At 44.0% G+C, this 25,015-nt stretch overlaps 1 protein-coding gene across 1 annotated transcript in view; it reads left to right on the top strand.

Moving 5' to 3' along the window:
• Positions 1 to 25,015, top strand: part of RHOBTB1 (Rho related BTB domain containing 1) — a 129,572-nt gene that overhangs the window by 1,776 nt on the left and 102,781 nt on the right. Inside the window, exon 2 of the mRNA XM_040439092.1 lies at positions 8,254 to 8,355. The gene's annotated coding sequence lies outside the window, so the exon portion shown is untranslated. The remainder of the gene's footprint in view (positions 1 to 8,253; positions 8,356 to 25,015) is intronic.

The raw sequence follows: 25,015 nt of genomic DNA, 5'->3' as shown, positions 1-25,015 counted from the left end.
TTGTATTAACTCTCTGTACACTTGTTGAAGTGACAACCCCTTTAAGCCTGTATTAGACAGGCAGATTATGCAGGCAATTGTCGTGTAGGAAGTGTTAGCGGAGGAGACCGCTGTTAATACATGAAGCGATCACATGCCATTGCTTGTCCCTATTGTTTGCTGGCATGATTAGACACCACGATCTGCCGCTGGCAAACAATGATTTTTAAACCTGTTGAAAGGTTGGGATTGCCCGATGAATGAGCGTTTGCTTGTTCATCAGGTAATCGGTGGCAGTATTACACTGCCAGATCATCGCAAACAAGTGTTTCTATGAACGCTATTAGCAATGATCTGCCAGTCTAATACACCCTTTAGTATAATAGCTGATTAGTAGAATTGGCACAACAGTATGACAGCTCTGCCGTGAGGTCCGCGAAAATTGGGGTGACAGAAACCCTTTAAGGAAAGACTGATACATCTGTGTTCTCTATCCATTCTTGTGCTTAGCTTAACTCAAATTACTGCATGTGTGTATCCACCCTAATAATGGAAATGTTGCACTGTCACTATGGCGCTACATATAGCACAGGGAATGCTTAATCCATGTCTCTAATCAGGTCTGACTAATGGTATAATCTTGATAGGAACAGAATAGTATTTAGTGAATGGTAGAATTTACCTAGGATTATGTGACTGTATTTTGTAATAATAACTTCTATTTAAAACATATTTATCTACAAAGTAAAGACATAGGTGAGTGTTTTTTGCATTCATCAGATGGTCTTGTCCCCTCCTGGAATTAGCCCCTGATCATAGCAATTTCCAAATAATTCCATGAAAGATGTAGTATAGGATTCTCTAATATGAATATGAGATTAGAAGACGCCAGTCTGTGATACTCCCTGCGCCGGAGGATGCGATTAAAGGGGAACTAAAGCCTGAATCCCCCCAAAAAAAAAAAAAAAAAAGTAACATACTGATAATCTCCTTAAGGCCTCATTCACACGACCGTATGTATTTTGCGGCCCGCAAAAAACAGATCCGCAAAGAATATGGATGACGTCCGTGTGTAATCCGTATTTTGCGGATCGGAACAGCTGGCCCCTAATTGAACAGTACTATTCTTGTCCGTAATGCGGACAATAATAGGACATGTTCTATTTTTTTGCGGAACGTAAATACGGAAATACGAAAAACGGAATGCACACGGAGTCATTTCTGGTTTTTTTGCGGATCCATTGAAATGAATGGTTCCCTATACGGTCCGCCAAAAAACGGAACAGATACGGTAAGAAAATACATTCATGTGCATGAGGCCTAAGCCAGACACAGACCAGTGAGTTCAATGCGAGAAACTTGCTTTCTGTGAGACCAGGAATCTACTGAATTAGGGCTCATGCACACGACCGTTGTTGTTTTGCGGTCCGTTTTTCACGGATCCATTGTTCCGTATCGGAGTTTTTTTTCCTCTGATTTAAGTCCTATACCGTTCCGTTATTCTACAAAACATAACCATATGGTTTCTGTATGCGATCCGTTTTTTGCAGATCGGAAACGGAAACAGTAACTTATTAATCACCAAACACATGAGCAATATAGGCTGGGCATAGCATTTCTACAGTATGGATCATCAAAATACGGATGAAATACGGATGACATACGGATGTGTTCCGTGTGCGTTCCGTATTTTTTGTGGACCCATTGACTTGAATGGGGCCTCAGACCGTGATTTGCAGACAATAATAGGACATGCACAACTTTTTTGCAGAACGGAAATACGGAAACGGAATGCACACGAAGTACCTTCCATTGTTTTTGCGGACCCATTGAAGTGAATGGTTCCATATATACGGTCCGCAAAAAAAACGGAACGGAAGCAGAAAGAAAATACATTTGTGTGCATGAGCCCTTACACTGACATAATGCTGTAGATTCAATCGATTCCAAGTCTCGCAGAGACACACAGCCTTATAAATCATTATAAGGCCTCATGCACAGGACCGTGCCGTTTTTTGCGGTCCGCAAAAAACGGAAGCCGCCCTTGTGCCTTATGCAATTTGCAGAACGGGCGGCCCATTGTAGAAATGCCTATTCTTGTCCGCAAAACGGACAAGAATAGGACACGCTATATTTTTTTTGCGGGGCCACGGAACGGTGCAACGGATGCGGACAGCACACGGAGTGCTGTCCGCATCTTTTGCGGCCCCTTTGAAGTGAATGGGTCTGCACCCGAGCCGCAAAAAATGCGGCTCGGATGCGGACCACAAAAACGGTCGTGTGCATAAGGGCTAATGTTGTGTGATCCTGTCAGAAGAGCAGAGGTAAGAACAGGAACTCTTGCTGCCACACGTAGCGAGTTTCTTGCATTGAACTCACTCGTCTGTGTCTGGATTTATGTCTTTATTTGCTCTTGTTTCACCAGATTCCACAAATGCAGTGCATTGTTCTCTCAGTCTGTAGCCATATCTACTACTCCCTCTTCCTCTCCCCTATCATGCATGTAAGGCAGGAAGTATAGGATGAAGGGGCTGGGTTTTGTGTGGATACAATTTTTGCTATTTTTGGGAAGAAATCTCCTTGTTACTAATAGTACAAAGAAATTTGATTTCCACCACGTGAAACTGTAAAAGACTAAATAATAATAAATAACCAAGATAAATGACCCTCCCCACTCAAATATATACAAATATAACTCAGACAATGGTTTGTAGTGACAGTCAGTGAGAGAAAGTGTCTGTTCCTACAGAAACCTTCTTAATCTGTCCGAAATCTATCAGATCTTCTTCTCTAGTGATAGTCGTTATTAATCAAGCGTGTGAAGCTGTGTTCACATCACATTTTTTGTCCTATGACGTTTTGTCACATGAAGTATACGTTAAACAGCTGCTTCAGATGGATGTCATACAATGGCATTCGCTGAAGATGCTAGAAAAATGAACTCTTGTCAGGCGCTGCTGGAGATAAAGAGTCTGGATGTGTGGGCTTTTAAAAAAAAAAAAAATGGAGAGGAATATAATTATCCGCATATTTAAAGGGGTTATCCAAGTTCTATAATCCCCCTCCATATGCCCATGCCCCTCACAGAGGTCGTACTTACCTCGCTTCCTGGCACCTGCGTCGCTTCTCATACTGGCACGGCCGCCACTGCATCTTCCCGTCGCACAGATGAAAACATGCGGCGTCGGGGGGTAGCCAATAGCAGGCCGCGATGGAAACGAGCCTTCCTAGCATCCAAGCGACGAGGAGATGCAGCGGTTGCTGTGCTGGTATGAGAAGCGATGCAGGTCACGGGAGCACGGTAAGTACAACCTCTGTGAAGGGCCTGTTTTTATGGGTCATCAGTGGACAATATAGGGAAAGGGGTATAAAAGAAGAGAACTACAGTTCCCAACATGTCCACACCATTATTATGGAGCATCAGTGGACATTATAGGAAGAGGGATGTAAGAGGATAGAACTACATCTCCCAGCATGTCCAGACTGTTATTATGGGGCATCAGTGGATATTAAAGGGAGAGGGGCAGAACTACAACTCCCAGCATTACCAGATTGTTGTTATGGAGCATCAGTAGACATCATACGAGAAAGGCTATAAGAGAAGAGAACTACAACTCACAGCATGTCCAGACTGTTATTATGGAACATCAATGGACATAATAGGGAGGGGGTATAAGAGGACAAAACAACTCCCAGCTGTTATGGGGCATCAGCGGCATTACATGGAGAGGGAAATGAGGACAGAACTACAACTCCCAGCATGTCCATACTATTATTATGGGATATCAGTGGACATTTTAGGTAAAGGGGTATTAGGGGACAGAAGTACAACTCCCAGCATGTCCAGACTGTTATGGGGCATCAGTGGCCATTGCATGGAGAAGGGACATGCTGGGAGTTGCAGTTCTCTCCTCTTATATCCAACTTTTATTATGGGGCATCAGTGTCCATTATATGGAGAGAGAGAGATATAACAGGAGAGAACTACAACTCCCAGCATTCCTTGGATGATATTATGGGGCATAAGTGGACATTATAGGAAAATGGGTATAGGATTTGAGAGCTACAACTATGATCATGTACAGACTGTTAACGGGAGGGAATTGTAGAAATATTAATATTAGAAATCCGCTCGCATCAGGCTTTGTGTAAGGAAAGGTAAAAATCTCAACCGCAGTCAGACAAAGGTGCTACCATCTTGAGTTCTTCTGAGCAACTGCCCCTCCTCCACAGTCTGCTCACCTTTTATTTAGTCACAGTAACAATAGAAAAGGGGCTGGCCCATCACCTGACCACTTACTTCATGTAACAAGGATACAGGAAGTGAGGACACAGGAAGATGAGATTGTTCAGGTACTTGTCAAAGGACAGTGGAGGGCATCAACGTGGCTGGACAGTGCAATGCACACACCCCATCCCTGTATAAGGAAGGATGAGTCATGTCCATTGTCTGATCAGCCAGGCGGCCGCCCATCCCCCATCACTGTCAGCATGGATCCCATTCAATACTGCTCAAAGTGACCAGTATCTAGTGAAGATCATTCTACTGGTTCTCATAGGTTTGAGATTGTCTGCGAGACATTGCTACGGCTATTGTCAGTATACGGTATGAGTATACCGACAAGGCAGATATGCATGTCTTAAAAGCAGATATGTATCCAGAAAGGGATAGCGAAGCCACAGCAGATACATATAATATGTATCTCTCGTTATGCAGACTTCACTTCTCTACTGTGTATAGACATTTGAAGGGAAGAAGCCCAGTGCATTGCACTTAGTGCTCACAAACCGGCAAACGCCCCCCTACACACTGAGAACACGTCTCCAAGCCCATGAGAAGGTTTTCATACTAACGGTTTTACCACTGGTCCCGATTCAACCCAAGTACCCTCTGCTAGAGCGTTCTTCGGTTAAATCCGACACAGGGAGACAGATGACAATCTATAAAAACACACACACATCCTAATAAAATTTCCACAACAGAATGGTTCCTTACCGGCAATCGCCTGCTCGTTAGCGGAGCACACCACTGTTATTACATACAGCGCTCTCCTCCACAGTATGCATGGCCATATTGACTACTTGTTTGCTGGCCATAGATCGTGATTAGACAGCACGATCTGCCGGCAGTAAATGATTTTTAAGCCAGCTTAAAAATCTGAATTGCCTGATGGATTGCCCTGGATTTGCTCATTCATGTGGGAAATCGGTGGCAGTATTACACTACGAACGCTACTATGAACACTCGTTAGAGATGATCTGGCAGACTATCTGCCAGTCTGACACAGCTTTGCCATGCACTTCAGACAGCTATCCGGAAGCCCGATCCTTCCTTGCCATCAAGGGAAGTCAGTACACCTTCATACATATTAGATAGTCATCTGCTCCTGTGAAATCAGCGGGAATGGCCAGCATTAATCTCATGTGTATGGCCAGCTTTACTATATTTACACTAAATTGGCACTTTATCAGAGACACCCAGTAGTGTGTTGGACCTCCTTTGGCCTTCAGAACCACAACCATTTGTCATGGCATAGATTTCACTAGGAAAATATTGGCCCCTGCAGACAGGATAGCTTCTTTCAGTTTCTGCAAATTAGGTGGATGTACTGTACCACCAATCCATGACTATACACTCACCTAAAGAATTATTAGGAACACCATACTAATACGGTGTTGGACCCCCTTTTGCCTTCAGAACTGCCTTAATTCTACGTGGCATTGATTCAACAAGGTGCTGATAGCATTCTTTAGAAATGTTGGCCCATATTGATAGGATAGCATCTTGCAGTTGATGGAGATTTGAGGGATGCACATCCAGGGCACAAAGCTCCCGTTCCACCACATCCCAAAGATGCTCTATTAAGTTGAGATCTGGTGACTGTGGGGGATATTTTAGTACAGTGAACTGATTGTCATGTTCAAGAAATCAATTTGAAATGATTTGAGCTTTGTGACATGGTGCATTATCCTGCTGGAAGTAGCCATCAGAGGATGGATACATGTTCTCATTCTGTTTACGCCAAATTCGGACTCTACCATTTGAATGTCTCAACAGAAATCGAGACTCATCAGACCAGGAAACATTTTTCCAGTCTTCGACAGTCCAATTTTGGTGAGCTCGTGCAAATTGTAGTCTCTTTTTCCTATTTGTAGTGGAGATGAGTGTACCCGGTGGGGTCTTCTGCGGTTGTAGCCCATCCGCCTCAAGGTTGTGCGTGTTGTGGCTTCACAAATGCTTTGCTGCATACCTCGGTTGTAACGAGTGGTTATTTCAGTCAACGTTGCTCTTCTATCAGCTTGAATCAGTCGGCCCATTCTCCTCTGACCTCTAGCATCCACAAGGCATTTTTGTCCACAGGACTGCCGCATACTGGATGTTTTTCCCTTTTCACACCATTCTTTGTAAACCCTAGAAATGGTTGTGCGTGAAAATCCCAGTAACTGAGCAGATTGTGAAATACTCAGACCAGCCCGTCTGGCACCAACAACCATGCCACGCTCAAAATTGCTTAAATCACCTTTCTTTCCCATTCTGACATTCAGTTTGGAGTTCAGGAGATTGTCTTGACCAGGACCACCCCTCCTAAATGCATTGAAGCAACTGCCATGTGATTGGTTGACTAGATAATTGCATTAATGGGAAATAGAACAGGTGTTCCTAATAGTTCTTTAGGTGAGTGTATGGCATGGTGCATTGTCCTGCTAAAAGTGGTCTCCTGCCTTAGGGTAAACAGCTGCCAAGAAGAGATTTACTTGGTCCATCCAGAAGTTAGAGGACCCAGAGGGAATCAAGAAAACATTCCCCAAACCATTACTCCGCCTGAACCAGCCTGAACCAGGGTGACATGTCTAATTTCCATACAGGGAAGCTCCAATGATGAAAGGGTAGGAGAAAGGGTAGGCCATTCAGTGTAATTGTGGATGGTCTCCTCATACATGCATATGTGCTCTTATCTGACCCCTCTGTTATCAGTCGGCAAAACTGGGCGTCATATCATTTTTGCATGATGGAACATATTTTTTCTAGCTTAGAATATGCTGTTTATTTGCTATTTAAATATCTATAGCAGCTGCCCCATTACATCTACTATATATTTTCTGAAACAATGTATAGGTACTGCCTGTTGATCCAGAAGGGCTCCCTTTGGGAGAAACATGGATATGACAGGTTGAATTTAACCTGCCCAGTTAAAATTTACAATAAGGCCTCATGCACACAGCCGTATCATTTTTTGCAGTCCGCAAATCAACTTCAACGGGTCTGTGGTCCACATTATGCAAATATATAACTTTTTCAGGAATGGACATACAGATACGGAAAGCACACAGATGATCTGTGTGCTTTCTGCATCCATATGTCTGTTTCGCAAAAGGATAGAACATGTCCCATTGGGTCTGAAGACCCATTAAAATCAATAGGGTGGTAAAAAATGCAGATGCAAAATGGGTGGTATTTGTATTTTGCAGATCCACAATTTGTGGACTGCAAAGTACATATGTCCGTGTGCATGAGGCCTTCAATGCAATACTTCTTTTGACAAATGAATGACTCAGAACTATAGGCAGAAATGAGTTTAAGCTGCATCTTGTTTCATAAGACGCCTTCCACACTGTGTTTCAGTGACCTGTTTGCTGTATGTGGCGAGAAAGCCTCCATTCACTGGTTGCGAATCAGTCAGTTTTCTGTCAGTGTACCTGTGATTTTGCTGCATGAAAAAGCATAGTAGACTGCCCCATTTCATGGAGAGACTTGCAGAAACTTTAGACACACATTGCAGAATGCACTGTTAGGCTAGTTTCACACTTGCGGCAGGACGGATCCGACATGCTGTTTACCATGTCGGATCCGTCCTGTGGCTGTACGCCGTGCCCCCGCTCCGTCCCCATTGACTATAATGGGGATGGGGCGGAGCTCCGGCGCAGCACGGCGGTGCACGGAGAAAGCCGCCGGACTAAAAAACCTGACATGCAGTAATTTTAGTCCAGCGGCCTTAAGCCGTGCACCGCCGTGCTGCGCCGGAGCTCCGCCCCCATCCCCATTATAGTCAATGGGGACGGAGCGGCGGCCCAGGGGCACGGCGAAACAGCCGCAGGACGGATCCGACATGGTGAACAGCCTGTCGGATCCGTCCTGCCGCAAGTGTGAAAATACCCTTAGAGGAGCCCAAGTGTTGGCATTCAAGTCACTTCCTTTGCTGATTTTTAGGATATTTTTACTTATTTGTGAGTTCCTTGATTCTAACATAGACTGTAACTGTTTCATTCATATAGCTACCAGCAAATTACAAGGGAGAAGACTGCATGAGAAAGGTTGACTTACCAGCGTTACCTGAGGCTTTCCTGAAGATGGCATGTCTTTCTTTCTCTGTTGTGGTAAGAGATCAAAGCCTGTGATGAAGTGACAGAGTATTCATTTTATGTCCTTGCCAAATATACCTGCAAAAAGTACTGTCCAAAAATTTTCAGATCAAAGAATAACACTAGAAAGGAGACAATCAGAAAACTCAGATGTCACTAGACCCAAGATTAAAGGGGTTGTCTCACTTAGGCAAATGGCATTTATCATGTCGAGAAAGTTAATACAAATCACTTACTAATAGAGTTGAGCGGACACCTCGATGTTCGGGTTCGGCAGGTTCGGCCAAACTTTTAAAAAAAGTTCGGGTTCGGGACCCGAACTTGACCCCGAACCCGATTGAAGTCAATGAGGACCCGAACTTTTGGTCACTAAAATGGCTCTAAAATAGCCCTGGAAAGAGCTAGAGGACTGCAAAAGGCAGCAAAATGTGCTTAAGACCATGGCAAATGCTCTGCAAACAAATGTGGATAGGGAAATGAATTAAAATAACATAAAAGACCTTAAAAAAAATAAAAATTAGGAATGATCTAGGAGGAAGAGGTTGAGGAGGCGGTGAATGGGTGGATGTGGCGGTGTAGGCTCACGTGGCGGTCTTGGTGGAAGCGGCAGCGAAGGAGGAATAGGTAGCCAACACAGATGTGTGTTATTTAGCATTTTTACATAGGGGTATCCCCCAAAATATTGGGACATAAAATAAAAAAAAGGAATAAGTGCACTTGAGTACAAGGATGGATGGCTGAGGCTGTTAGAACTGTCTATTCTGCACAATGTACAGACAAGTCTTGTGGGATCCAGGCCTGGTTCATTTTAATGAACGTGAGCTTGTCCACGTTGGCTGTGGACAGGCGGCTGCGTCTGTTTGTAATGATGCCTCCTGCCGTGCTAAATACATGTTCAGAGAGTACACTGGCTGCAGGGCAGGCCAGCACCTCCAAGGCATACAGGGCAAGCTCTGGCCATGTGGACAATTTGGAGACCCAGAAGTTAAATGGGGCAGAACCATCAGTCAGTACGTGTAGTCGTGTGCACAGGTACTGTTCCACCATGTTGGTCAAATGCTGCCTCCTGCTAACGCGCTCCATATCAGCAGTTGGAGCCGGTTGTTGCGGCGAGGTGACAAAGCTTTTCCACATTTCGGCCATGCTAACCCTGCCTTCTGAGGTGCTGGCGCTGACACAGCTGCGTTGGCGACCTCTTCATCCTCCCCTGCCTTCGCCTTGTGCTTCCACTTGTCCCCCGGCGTCAGTCGGGAATGCTCTCAGGAGCGCCTCTACCAGCGTGCGCCTGTAGTCGCGCATCTTCCTATCACGCTCCAGAGGGAATTATGGACGGCACATTGTCTTTGTAACGGGGATCCAGCAGGGTGGCCACCCAGTAGTCAGCACACGTTAAAATGTGGGCAACTCTGAAGTCGTTGCGCAGGCACTGCAGCATGTAGTCGCTCATGTGTGCCAGACTGCCAAGAGGTAAGGACAAGTTGTCCTCTGTGGGAGTCGTATCGTCTGCGTCCTCCGTATCCCCCCAGCCACGCACCAGTGATTGGCACGAGCTGCCAGCCAGGGCCCCACTACTGGAGGACGAGGAGGATGAAGAAGCATGTTCACAGCAGGGTGGCACCTAACGTGCCACCCTGCTGTGAACATGCTTCTTCATCCTCTTCCTCATCCTCCAGTAGTGGGCCTGGCTGGCCAAATTTGTACCTGGCCTCTGCTGTTGCAAAAACCTCCCTCTGAGGCACTTCTAAAAGACTGGCCTGAAAGTCTTAGAAATGACCCCTCTTCCTCCTCCTCCGCCTGGCCCACATCCTCTTCCATCATCGCCCTAAGTGTTTTCTCAAGGAGACATAGAAGTGGTATTGTAACGCTGATAACGGCGTCATCGCCACTGGCCATGTTGGTGGAATACTCGAAACAGCGCAACAGGGCACACAGGTCTCGAATGGAGGCCCAGTCATTGGTGGTGAAGTGGTGCTGTTCTGCAGTGCGACTCACCCGTGCGTGCTGCAGCTGAACTCCACTATGGCCTGCTGCTGCTCGCACAGTCTATCCAGCATGTGAAAGGTGGAGTTCCACCTGGTGGGCACGTCGCATATGAGGCAGTGAGCGGGAAGGCCGAAGTTACGCTGTAGCGAAGACAGGCGAGTGGCGGCAGGATGAGAACGCCGGAAGCGCGCACAGACGGCCCGCACTTTAGGCAGCAGCTCAGACATCTCGGGGTAGTTGTGAATTAATTTCTGCACCACCAAATTCAGCACATGCGCCAGGCAAAGGCTGTGCGTCAAACCAGCTAGTCCCAGAGATATCGGCCATTATCGCACACCACCAGGCTTGAGGCTCACTGGCAGCAACCACTCGTCGGTTTGTGTCCCCCAAACACATCAGTTTCAGAACGGCCTGCTGACGTTTACCCCTGGCTGTGCTGATGGGGTGAGGAGGTGGTAGAAGAGGAGGAGGAAGCCGAGTAGGAAGGAGGCAACAGGAGGCAAAGAATGATGCCCTGCGTTCCTTAGCGGCAGAAGGACGTGCGCCAAACAGCTCTCCGCCTGGGGCCCAGCCACCACTACATTTACCCAGTGTGCAGTTAGGGAGATATAGCGTCCCTGGCCGTGCTTACTGGTTCACGTATCTGTGGTTAGGTGGACCTTGCCACAGATGGCGTTGCGCAGTGCACACTTGATTTTATCCGATACTTGGTTGTGCAGGGAGGGCACAGCTCTCCTGGAGAAGTAGTAGCGGCTGGGAATGACGTACTGTGGGACAGCAAGCGACATGAGCTGTTTGAAGCTGTCCGTCTCCACCAGCCTGAATGACAGCATTTCAAAGGCCAGTAGTTTAGAAATGCTGGCATTCAGGGCCAGGGATCGAGGGTGGCTAGGTGGAAATTTACACTTTCTCTCAAAGGTTTGTGAGATGGAGAGCTGAACGCTTCCATGTGACATGGTGGAGATGCTTGGTGACGGAGGTGGTGTTGTTGGTGGCACATCCTCTGTTTGCTGGGCGGCAGGTGCCAACGTTCCTCCAGAGGCGGAGGAAGAGGCCGAGGCAGCAGCAGAAGAGGGAGCAGGAGGGGCCTGAGCCCTTTCTTGGTTTTGAAGGTGCTTAATCCACTGCAAGCCGTGTCTCGCATGTAGATGCCTGGTCATGCAGGTTGTGCTAAGGTTCAGAACATTAATGCTTCGCTTCAGGCTCTGATGGCAAGGCGTGCAAACCACTCGGGTCTTGTCGTCAGCACATTGTGTGAAGAAGTGCCATGCCAGGGAACTCCTTGAAGCTGCCTTTGGTGTGCTCGGTCCCTGGTGATGGTGGCCAGTAGCAGGCGAACTGTTTTGGCGACGGCTGCTCTGCTTTTGCACCCTGCTCCTGCTTTTGCTACGCTGTTGGCTCGGTCTCACCACTGCCTCTTCCTCTGAAAGTCAGTGGCACGACCTTCATTCCATGTGGGGTCTAGGACCTCATCGTCCCCTGCATCGTCTTCCACCCTGACCTCCTTTTCGGTCTGCACAATGCAGAAAGACGCAGCAGTTGGCACGTGTTTCATCATCATCAGAGACGTGCTGAGGTGGTATTCCCATGTCCTCATCAGGAAACATAAGTGGTTGTGCGTCAGTGCATTCTATGTCTTCCACCCCTGGGGAAGGGCTAGGTGGATGCCCTTGGAAAACCCTGCCAGCAGAGTCTTCAAACAGCATAAGAGACTGCTGCATGTTTTGAGGCTCAGAGAGGTTCCCTGATATGCACAGGGGTGATGTGACAGACTGATGGGCATGGGTTTCAGGCGCCACCTATGCGCTTTCTGCAGAAGACTGGATGGGAGAATATGTGAACGTGCTGGATCCACTGTCGGCCACCCAATCGACTATCGCCTGTACTTGCTCAGGCCTTACCATCCTTAGAACGGCATTAGGCCCGACCAAATATCTCTGGAGATTCTGGCACCTACTGGGACCCGAAGTAGTTAGTTCACTAGGACGTATAGCTGGGCACGAACGGCCACGTCCTCTCCCTGCAGCAGTGGCTCCACCAACACCACCACCACGACCCTTATTCGAATTTTTCCTCATGGTTAGCGTTCCACCAAGCAAGAAATAAAAAATAAAGGGAACGGTATATATGGGCTGGTTAATATGACAGATTCCCAGCAAAATAGATTTATTTCAGCTACTTCTGAATGGGTTCGGTCACACACAGATAGTGTCACAGCGGTGTATATGGGCTGGTTAATATGACAGATTGCCAGCAAAATAGCTTTAGTTCAGCTACTTCTAAATGGGTACGTGTAACGGGGCGCCGAAGGCGCACTCGGTCTCCCATCAGCCGCAGACCTGCTGCTTAGCTTCAGGAGCGAGGATCTGTGTTCAGCCTCTTTACCAGGGTGGCTTTTGCTAGCTGGGAGGCTCCCTGCTCTTAGGTCTGCCTTAAGCGCCGAGCTGATCACTCGGTGCTCGACTTGTTTGTCTGTCAGTCATGTGACGCTGGCCACGTCACATGACCCTCACTACCCACTATATATACAGGCAACCTGCTGGCTACAGGTTGCCTGCGATTTTGGTCCCTTAGGCTGTGTATTATTATTGTTATTTAACTTACCTTTGGATTTGACCCTTGATCTGCTTCCTGACACCTCTTCTGCCTGCTCCCTGAACCTTGACGCTACCTCTCGGAATTTGACCTCGGCTTGCTTTTGGATTTTGTCTTTGCCTCTTCTCTTGTACTGTCGTGACCTCCTGGACTGACCCCGGCTAGTTGACCCGCCTCGCCCTTCCATTTTTGGTGGTACCTTGCTTGTTCCACCTCTGTCCGCTCTAGTGCTACCTCTCATTGGCTGTCCGCTTCCCTGCTGTCTCTATCTCTCTGCTTGCACTTACTCAGGTCAGGGACTGTCGCCCAGTTGCGCCCCGTCACCTAGGGCGGCTGGTGCAAGTAGGCAGGGACAGGGGACCGGGTAGCAGCTCAGGGGGTGCACCTCCGCTCTATCTTTATACCCGCGACTCTACCCCGTGACAGGTACGGTCACACACAGATAGTGTCACAGCGGTGTATATGGGCTGGTTAATATGACAGATTCCCAACAAAATAGATTTATTTCAGCTACTTCTAAATAGGTTCGGTCACACACAGATAGTGTCACAGCGGTGTATATGGGCTGGTTAATATGACAGATTCCCAGCAAAATAGATTTATTTCAGCTACTTCTAAATAGGTTCGGTCACACACAGATAGTGTCACAGCGGTGTATATGGGCTGGTTAATATGACAGATTCTCAGCAACATAGCTTTAGTTCAGCTACTCATAAAAAGGTTTGGTCACACACAGATAGTGTCACAGTGGTGTATATGGGCTGGTTAAAATGACAGTGGTGTATATGGACTGGTTAAAAAGACAAGCGTCAGATCATGCAATGCTGTGCTGGTGCACTGCAATTGCGGTAAAATGGCCGCCGATGACCACTGAAAAAAGTGTCTAAAAAAAAACGCTCAGGGCAGGCACAAAACCTGTGTGCTCTGCACCCACAAAAGATCGATGATTCTCAGCTGTAGATGTGCAGAATTTCAGGACTTCATTGTATTTCTCCCTGCCTAATCTCTCCCTCACAGCAGCAGCAACCTATCCCTACACTAGTGAAGAGCAGAATGACGTGCAGCGCTACGTGACTCCAGCTTTTAACCACCTCAGCTCCCCTAACTTAAACACCCTTAATGACCAGACCACTTTTTACAATTCTGCACTACACTACTTTCACGGTTTATTGCTCGGTCATACAACTTACCACCCAAATGAATTTTACCTCCTTTTCTTCTCACTAATAGAGCTTTCATTTGGTGGTATTTCATTGCTGCTGACATTTTTACTTTTTTTGTTATTAATCGAAATTGACCGAAATTTTTGCAAAAAAAAATGAAATTTTTCACTTTCAGTTGTAAAATTTTTCAAATAAAACTACATTTCTATATAAATTTTTCTCTAAATTTCTTGTTCTACATGTCTTTGATAAAAAAAAATGCAATAAGTGTATATTTATTGGTTTGCGCAAAAGTTATAGCGGTACAAAAATGTGAATTTCCGCATTTTGAAGCAGCTCTGACTTTCTGAGCACCTGTCATGTTTCCTGAGGTTCTACAATGCCCAGACAGTAGAAACACCCCACAAATGACCCCATTTCGGAAAGTAGACACCCTAAGGTATTTGCTGATGGGCATAGTGAGTTCATAGAAGTTTTTATTTTTTGTCACAAGTTAGCGGAAAATTATGATTTTTTTTATTTATTTATTTTTTCTTACAAAGTCTCATATTCCACTAACTTGTGACAAAAAATAAAAACTTCCATGAACTCACTATGCCCATCACGAAATACCTTGGGGTGTCTTATTTCCAAAATGGGGTCACTTGTGGGGTATTTATACTGCCCTGGTATTTTAGGGGCCCTAAAGCGTGAGAAGAAGTCTGGAATCCAAATGCGTAAAAAATGCCCTGTGAAATCGTAAAGATACTCTTTGGAATTTGGGCCCCTTTGCGCACCTAGGCTGCAAAAAGTGTCACACATGTGGTATCGCCGTACTCAGAAGAAGTAGGGCAATGTGTTTTGGGGTGTATTTTTATATATACCCATGCTGGGTAAGAGAAATATCTCTCTAAAAGTCAACTTTTCCCATTTTTTTATACAAAGTTGTCATTTTAGAGAGATATTTCTCTCACCAAGCATGGGTATATGTAAAAATACACCCCAAAACACATTGCCCTACTTCTCCTGAGTACGGCGATACCACATGTGTGACACTTTTTGCAGCCTAGGTGGGCAAAGGGGCCCAAATTCCAATGAGTACCTTTTAGGAGGGCATTTTTAGGCATTTGGATTCCAGACTTCTTCTCACGCTTTAGGGCCCCTAAAATGCCAGGGCAGTATAAATATCCAACAAGTGACCCATTTTGGAAAGAAGACACCCCAAGGTATTCCGTGAGGGGCATGGCGAGTTCCTAGAATATAATTTTTTTGGCACAAGTTAGCGGAAAATGATTTTATTTTTTTATTTTTTTCTCTTACAAAGTCTCATATTCCACTAACTTGTGACAAAAAATAAAATTTTACATGAACTCGCCATGCCCCTCACGAAATACCCTGGGGTGTCTTCTTTCCAAAATGGGGTCACATGTGGGGTATTTATACTGCCCTGGCATTTTAGGGGCCCTAAAGCGTCAGAAGAACTCTGGAACATAAATGTCTAAAAAATTTTACGCATTTGGATTCCGTGAGGGGTATGGTGAGTTCATGTAAGATTTTATTTTTTGTCACAAGTTAGTGGAATATGAGACTTTGTAAGAAAAAAAAACAAACAAAAAAAAACAACAATTTCCGCTAACTTGTGCCAAAAAAAAAAAAATATCTTCTATGAACTCGCCATGCCCCTCAAAAGTGATCTTTTTATAGCGCCGCAGCGATTTTACAGTGTTTTTGCAGTGATCAGAAAAAATAAATCTGTCACTGCGGTGGGGCGGACTGAACGCAAGTGTGCGCACAAGATCAGGCCTGATCGGGCGAACACTGCGTTTTTTGTAGAGCCTATAGAACATGTCCTATTCTTGTCCGCAATTGCGGACAAGAAAAGGCATTTTGTATATAGTTCTGGCAATGTGCGGATCCGCAAAATGCGGAAAGCACATTGCCGGTGTCCGTGTTTTGCGGATCCGTGGATCCGCAAAACGCATACGGACGTCTGAATGGAGCCTTACAGGGGGGTGATCAATGACAGGGGGGTGATCAGGGAGTCTATATGGGGTGATCACCCCCCTGTCATTGATCACCCCACTGTAAGGCTCCATTCAGACGTCCGTATGTGTTTTGCGGATCCGCAAAACACATACGGACGTCTGAATGGAGCCTTACAGGGGGGTGATCAATGACAGGGGGGTGATCAGGGAGTCTATATGGGGTGATCAGGGGTTAATAAGTGACAGGGGGGGTGTAGTGTAGTGGTGTTTGGTGCTACTTTACAGAGCTGCCTGTGTCCTCTGGTGGTCGATCCAAGCAAAAGGGACCACCAGAGGACCAGATAGCAGGTATATTAGACGCTGTTATCAAAACAGCATCTAATATACATTTTTGGGGTTAAAAAAATCGCATCTACAGCCTGCCAGCGAACAATCGCCGCTGGCAGGCTGTAGATGTACACGTTTACCTCCGGTCCCTGTGAACGCGCGCACCTGTGTGCGCGCGTTCACAGGAAATCTCGCCTCCCGCGAGGACGCGCAGGCGCGTCCAGGAGGAATAACAGGGCCGCTGCCAGGACACAATCCTGCGTACGGCGGTCCTGAGCTGGTTAAGGAGGCTGGGTCACATGGTGCACTTGGCCAATCACAGCCATGCCAATAGTAGGCCTCTTGGGGCAAGTAGTATGACGCTTGTTGATTGGCTGCTTTGCAGCCTTTCAAAAAGCGCCATAGAAATCGCCTAACACCGAACCCGAACTTTTACGTAAATGTTCGGGTGGAAAAAATCGTAAAGTTCGGTACAAACCCAAACTTTACAGTTTGGGTTCGCGTCCATATTCACTCCTTTGGTGGCTTCGTTCATTTTTACATCACATTATACACTGCTCGTTTTCATGGTTACGACCACCCTGCAATCCAGGAGCGGTGGACGTTCTTGCACAGTGCTGGACTGTGTGCACTCCCACAGTCCCAGCCACCAGAGAGCCCGATGCTTTTTCCTATATTGTGCAAGCACGGCCACCGCTGCTGGATTACAGGGTGGTCGTAACCATGGAAATGTGATGGAAAAATTTATCTAGCCAACAAAGGAAGGAATATGGACAATCACAATACATTAGTAAGTTAACGGTATTAACTTTATGTACATGATAAATTCTATTTTGCTGAGGGGAGACAACCCCTTTAATCTCTTACTAAACCCATGTAAAGCTCCTGAAAATTGAGATCTGCTGTATTTGGCCGTGTGTTCAGACTGGTGGGACGCTTTTGTTGTTTCTGTGCTTATATAAAAGGGAACTTGTGAATTCCATTCCCTAAACATATAATGACTCTGCTAACTTGTAACCACCTTGTGTCTTGTCAATTGTGTAGCCACATTTATGGAAGCTCTTCAGTTTGACAGCCCTGCTAAACAGCAGCGGGAGACTAAAGTTATTAACTATTAAACCTGAATTTTCTGGTTTGGCTAGGATTGTCTATTAAAGTGATTGTCCACCTTTTAACCACAATCCAAATCAACCTTCATAGAGGCTGAAGTTAAATGAAAATATTCTGTCTGCAATCAGCCACCACTAGGGGGAGCTTAGGAACTCACTGCATATTGATAGCTAAATAAATAACTTAGGTGCAGAAAACATCTAGGTTCCCCCTATTGGCGTCTGAAGGACGATACAATTCAGTTAGCTTTATGGCTTTGTAAAGGGAAGAAAATAAGCTGGGATTTGAGCACTACCTCATAAAATGGGTCTCCTCTTCCTATAAACACTAATAAGCATATCATTTTGGACCTGTTTAGATTGCTGTAATACTAGGATAGTCTTAAGGCTCCTTAAGCTATTGGTTAGCCGAACCTGCCATTTTCAGCCGGACCACACATCAATCTAATATGTATGGGGGGCGCTTGACTCTACCTCAACATCATCAGAGATTGAGAATTTTGTTCTCCTCTCTCCTCATTGAAAACACATAATGAGAGATGCTGTTTGGTTGGCTGCTGGTAAAGGGGACCTAATTCTTTACTGAAAACACAGAAGACGCATCAACGCTTCTCAGAGCACTCTGTTCCTTCAGCTTGCATTCACTCTGCTCCAGCATGCGGAGTACTGAGCCATAGAAAGCATACAGGATTCATACTACATATGCTGGAAAAGGAGAGCAAAGCCAATACAAGCCAAAGGGTTCAGTAAAGTTATATGCTGTACAGGACAAGATAGGGGGAATTTACTTTCATGGGATGCATATGTATATATAGCTTTTTGTCTCTTAATAAACTCCCTTCTTCACCACCCCAGTAATTCTTTTATTTGTTTTTTAAATGTATATTTGCTTTAAGGATTGCCCGGCTATATAACGTGCTCTTTATGGCTCTAAGAACTCTGGAAAATTTCTTAATGTATGTTGTAAAATAAATAGTGCAGGATGGAAAAACACACAATAATTTCAGCATAATAATACCATCTGTCTACACATATAATAAACAACCTGAATTAGCTCATAGTTCATTCATCATATTGTTCTGACCTACTAGAGCCTCTCAATAAATTAGAATATCATTGAAATGTTCATTTATTTCAGTAATTAAATTCAAAAAGTGAAACGCATATATTCTATAGATTCATTACACACAGATCAATAGATTTAAAGTGATTATTTCTTTTAAAGTTGATGATTATGGCTTACAGCTCATGAAAAGCCAAAAGTCAGTATCTCAGAAAAATTTTAATATTGTGAAAAAGTTTGATATTGTAGACTTATGGTGTCACACTTTAATCAGCTAATCAACACAAAAAAACAGTGAAGGTTTCCTAAGCCTTTAAATGGTCCCTTCGGTCTGGTCCAATAGGCTGCACAATCATGGGGAAGACAGCTGGACTTGACAGTTGTCCAGAAAGCAGTCATTGAGACCCTCCACAAGGAGGGTAAACCACAAAAGGTCATTGCTAAAGAAGCTGGCTGTTCACAGAGTGCTGGATCCAAGCATATTGATAGAAAGTTGAGTAGCAGGAATAAAGTGTGGTAGAAAAAGGTGCACAAGCAACAGCGATAACCACAGCCTTGAAAGGATCGTCAAGAAAAGGTAATTTAAGAATTTGGGGATATGCACAAGAAGTGGACTGCGGCTGGAGTCAGTGCTTCAAGAGCCACCACACACACACACACATGGGTCATGAGTGTCAAGCCACTCATGACCCACAGACAATGTCATTAGCGTCTTACCTGGGCTAAGGAGAAAATGGACTGGTCTGCTGCTCAGTTGTCCAAAGTCCTGTTTTCAGATGAAAGTTAATTTAGCATTTCATATGGAAACCAAGGTCCCAGTGTCTGGAGGGAGAATGGAGAGACACACAATTCAAGTTGCTTGAGGTACAGTGTGAAGTTTCCACAGTCAGTGATGGTTTGGGCAGCCATGTCATCTGCTGGTGTTAGTCCACTGTGTTATATCAATTCCAAAATCAGCACAGTCGTCTACTAGGAAACTTTAGAGCACCACATGATTCCTTCTGCTGACAAGCTTTATGGAGATGCTGATTTCATTTTCCAGCAGGACTTGGCACCTTCCCACACTGCCAAAAGCACCAATACCTGGTTTAATAGCCATGGTATCACTGTGCTTGATTGGCCAGCAAACTCGCCTGACCTAAACCCCATTGAGAATCTATGGGGTATTGTCAAGAGGAAGATGAGACACCAGACCCAAAAATGCAGACGAGCTGAAGGCCACTATCAAAACAACCTGGGCTTCTGTAACACCTCAGCAGTGCCACAGGCTGATCGCCTCCATGTCACACCACATTGATGCAGTAATTCATGCAAAAGGCCCAACCAAGTACTGAGTGCATATACTGTACATACTTTTCAGTAGTTCAACATTTCTGTATTAAAAATATTATTTTTAATTGGTCTTATATAATATTCAAATTTTCTGAGATACTGATTTTTGGGTTTTCATTAGCTGTAAGCCATAATCATCAACAGTAAAATAAATAAATGTTTGAAATACATCACTCTGTGTGTAATGAATCTATATGTTCATGTTTTGAATTGAATTACTGAAATAAATAAACTTTTTGATGATATTCTAATTTATTGAGATGCACTAGTATGTGTACTGTACAATATCTCTCTATGACTGCTACACTGTCTCCAAGTATCTAGTGTGCCTCTCAAAAATAATAAGCCACAAAGTTTTTAATACAGGATACTTTCTTTGTGCCCTGGTAAGGCTCTGTGCAGGCTGTATTAGAGCCCTACATTTGAGAAAGAAGCAGTGAGTACTCCCGTCAGAGAGTATGAAAGTTGACAGGTGAAGCAAACAATAAAGAACATGTCCGGTTTTCAAACTTCATATCACTGGTTGCATTCAGCCAGCAATGATGATCCATACTGCTGAAACGACCGCCCAAGCAGGCATTCAGTTCCGTAGTTTGCAAACATAGGAACTGAGGGAGTTATTTACTATCCAGAAACACGCCTATATTATTACTATATTATTATACTTTTCCCCGCTCATGCCAGGTCTAAAAAAGTGGGCGAGGCATGGGTGTCTCATTCATCATTTTCTGTTTTAAGAGTAGAAAATTGTCTAAATGTAAGCCAGCAAGGAAGCTGTCTTACATTTGGACTGGCGCTAGATGCGCCGAAGTTATGTAGAGTCCGGCAACTTTTCATAACTTCGGCGGATCCACCGCCAGATATAGGAGTTATTAAGACCGGCGTCTTAAATGCTGGTCTTAATAAATGACCCACTGAGTGCCTACTTTGGCTGTTTCAACTTTGTGGATCATTTATTTCTGAGAACTTCTTTACCGACACTGTATCCTAGTTACTGGTTGAGTGCAATCAGTCTTGTGAATTTTGACCTTACAAACGAGCTCATCGAGATCTTTTCTCGGCATATGCCTTAAACATAACCATAGCGCTCCATTCACCTGATGGAGGCCAAAACATTGTTCTTTTTGTTTTTGTCAGTTTGGTGTTTGTTTACCTTTTTGCAGACTGTACTTTCCTGTACAATGGTCCACTGCAAAAAGAACATATACCTACAGTATATAATGTTATTGTACAAAAGTACAGTTCTTTAACAGTCGATGGGCCATATCTTCCCTGAAGTATACTTCTGACAAAAGGCTCAGATGCACTGTACAGAGGGCCTAGAGGCCACCATGATCATTAGTGTATTGTCAAAGGTTCAGCTGATAGTCTAATGTGTATGAGGAGCGTCTGACTCTCCCCCAGCAGATAATGTTGGGAGAGACAAGAATTGGCCAAAGTAAATATTTTTGTCCGATTCTTTTGTTCTCTGAGGAGATAAGTTGCCAAAGTGTCTGGCAGCAGTTTTTTCCTCTCTCCCCATGGATAACACATACATGATCGGCCGAATCGAAAGCGCATGTGTATGGAGAGAAGTTGGAAGAGAGTGGGAAGAGATAGCAGTTGGCCAAACAATCATTTGGCTGACAATTATTGGATGTGTATGCCCAGATTTTACATATATGTTTGCAAACCTAATGTGTTCTAAATGCATCATGGGTCAAAGCTAAACAAAAGCACCCATATTATTCCAACATGTGATCTAACAACATCATAGATTGCAACAGCAAATTAGGGAAAACATTTTAATTATACAAATGACTTAACGCTTCAAGAGATTATTACTTGCATTGTTGAACACTAATTAGAAAAATGCTGTTGTCCACATTCCCCATTTACATATGCACTTGTACTTTTATACAGCTATTATTTCTAATTGCTATAGTATGCAATCACATGCTGGTGCAATAACTCTCTAAAACTCTTGCCATAGCAGGTCAAGCCGACAAATACATGTTCCATTTGACCATTTTGTAAAACAGCATCAAATAATTCAGTGTACAGTCACTTAATAAAAAGGTTACTAGATCACATTCACTTTCCGGTATATTGCAGAATACTTAGGAATTTCCAAATGTGTCTGGAATGTCTGTTAAAATGGGTTTCATCATAGATTGACCCAGGGGCGTAACAGGCAACCATGGGTCTCCATAGCAAAACTTGGAAAGGGGTCTCACTCTACCATGACCACTTTTAGCAGCACATTCATAATGTGGAAAATTCAATGATTATTTTGGTCTAATGCACAGACTTAATACGCGCCGTGATGTTACGGTAAGGGGATAATTCTCAGTGACATTCACGGTGCTGTCAGAGTAGAGCGATAATGCTGAAAATGATGTCACAATAATGTAATAATGTGCACAGTAATGTCATTATAGTGAATAGTGCTCACAATGATGTCACAGAAGTGAGGTAATATGCACAGTGATCATCTACTCAGTTATATTATACCACCTATATGAAAAAACTTAAAGCACATTGTAAACACAAATATACAAAGTATTCCAAAATGTATTTTTTTTAAAGTTTTAAAAATTACATGATAAAAAAAACATACAGTTGCAAGAAAAAGTATGTGAACCCTTTGGAATGATATGGATTTCTGCACAAATTGGTCATAAAATGTGATCTGATCTTCATCTAAGTCACAACAATAGACAATCACAGTCTGCTTAAACTAAAAACACACAAAGAATTAAATGTTACCATGTTTTTATTGAACACACCATTTAAACATTCACAGTGCAGGTGGAAAAAGTATGTGAACCCTTGGATTTAATAACTGGTTGAACCTCCTTTGGCAGCAATAACTTCAACCAAACGTTTCCTGTAGTTGCAGATCAGACGTGCACAACGGTCAGGAGTAATTCTTGATCATTCCTCTTTACAGAACTGTTTCAGTTCAGCAATATTCTTGGGATGTCTGGTGTGAATCGCTTTCTTGAGATCATGCCACAGCATCTCAATCGGGTTGAGGTCAGGACTCTGACTGGGCCACTCTAGAAGGCGTATTTTCTTCTGTTTAAGCCATTCTGTTGTTGATTTACTTCTATGCTTTGGGTCGTTGTCCTGTTGCAACACCCATCTTCTGTTGAGCTTCAGCTGGTGGACAGATGGCCTTAAGTTCTCCTGCAAGATGTCTTGATAAACTTGGGAATTCATTTTTCCTTCGATGATAGAAATTTGTCCAGGCCCTGACACAGCCAAGCAGCCCCAAACCATGATGCCCCCACTACCATACTTCACAGTTGGGATGAGGTTTTGATGTTGGTGCGCTGTACCTCTTTTTCTCCACACATACAGTGTTGTATGTTTCTTCCAAACAACTAAAATTTTGGTTTCATCTGTCCACAGAATATTTTGCCAGTACTGCTGTGGAACATCCAAGTGCTCTTGTGCAAACTGTAAACGTGCAGCAATGGTTTTTTTTGGACAGCAGTGGCTTCCTCTGTGGTATCCTCCCATGAAATCCATTCTTGTTTAGTGTTTTATGTATCGGAGATTCGCTAACAGGGATGTTAGCATATGCCAGAGTCTTTTGTAAGTCTTTAGCTCACACTCTTCTTCTTCACCTCATTGAGCAGTCTGCGCTGTGCTCTTGCAGTCATCTTTACAGGATGGCGACTCCTAGGGAGAGTAGCAGCAGTGCTGAACTTTCTCCATTTATAGACAATTTGCCTTACCATGGACTGATGAACAGCAAGGCTTTTGGAGATACTTTTATAACCCTTTCCAGCTTTATGCAAGTCAACAATTCTTAATATGACCAATTTGTGCAAAAATCCTTATCATTCCAAAGGGTTCACATACTTTTTCATGCAACTGTATATAAATTGGCACTGACAGACCAAACCACATGAGTATTCCACAATGGGGTCAGATGTAAGTATGCATAAGACAAATAGAGTAAAGTAAAGGAGTAGGTGTATAACAAAATTCTACCTGTCATAGGGCGCACCCTCCCAATGGTAGAAAAATTGCACAGTCCAAAACATATAAAATACAGAACCGATTGATGGAACCTCCAAAACACCCCGACGCGTGTTTCGAGTCAGTTTCCTGCTTCTAGGTATTTAGTGATATTATAGCTCAAGAACTATACAAACATTCAATAATAATGCATAACATAATTCAGCACAGAGAAATCACAAACAATAGAAAAAGGTCACTATGTACCTATGATCTCACAGCATTGAAAAAAGCCTATAATGAAGTCACATATCTACCGCAAGTCCGTAACTGATGTGACACAGTGAGAGGTTTGGTCTGGGAAAACAGGTAACATAGTACATAAGGCCGAAAAAAGACATTTGTCCATCCAGTTCGGCCTGTTATCATGCAAGTTGATCCAGAGGAAGGCAAAAAAAAAATCTGTGAGGTAGAAGCCAATTTTCCCCACTTTAGGGTAATAAAAAATTCCTTCCCGACTCCAATCAGGCAATCAGAATAACTCCCTGGATCAACGACCCTTCTCTAGTAGCTATAACCTGTAATATTATTACACTCCAGAAATACATCCAGGCCCCTCTTGAATTCCTTTATTGTACTCACCATCACCACCTCCTCAGGCAGAGAGTTCCATAGTCTCACTGCTCTTACCGTAAAGAACCCTCTTCTATGTTTGTGTACAAACCTTCTTTCCTCCAGACGCAGAGGATGTCCCCTCGTCACAGTCACAGTCCTGGGGATAAATAGATGATGGGATAGATCTCTGTACTGACCCCTGATATATTTATACATACAGGGAGTGCAGAATTATTAGGAAAGTTGTATTTTTGAGGATTAATTTTATTATTGAACAACAACCATGTTCTCAATGAACCCAAAAAACTCATTAATATCAAAGCTGAATATTTTTGGAAGTAGTTTTTAGTTTGTTTTTAGTTTTAGCTATTTTAGGGGGATATCTGTGTGTGCAGGTGACTATTACTGTGCATGATTATTAGGCAACTTAACAAAAAACAAATATATGCCCATTTCAATTATTTATTTTTACCAGTGAAACCAATATAACATCTCAACATTTACAAATATACATTTCTGACATTCAAAAACAAAACAAAAACAAATCAGTGACCAATATAGCCACCTTTCTTT

The sequence above is a fragment of the Bufo bufo genome, chromosome 6 (assembly GCF_905171765.1).
Source record: "Bufo bufo chromosome 6, aBufBuf1.1, whole genome shotgun sequence".
In the NCBI taxonomy this organism is placed as follows: domain Eukaryota; kingdom Metazoa; phylum Chordata; class Amphibia; order Anura; family Bufonidae; genus Bufo; species Bufo bufo.
This window is presented reverse-complemented; position numbering and strand designations above follow the sequence as displayed.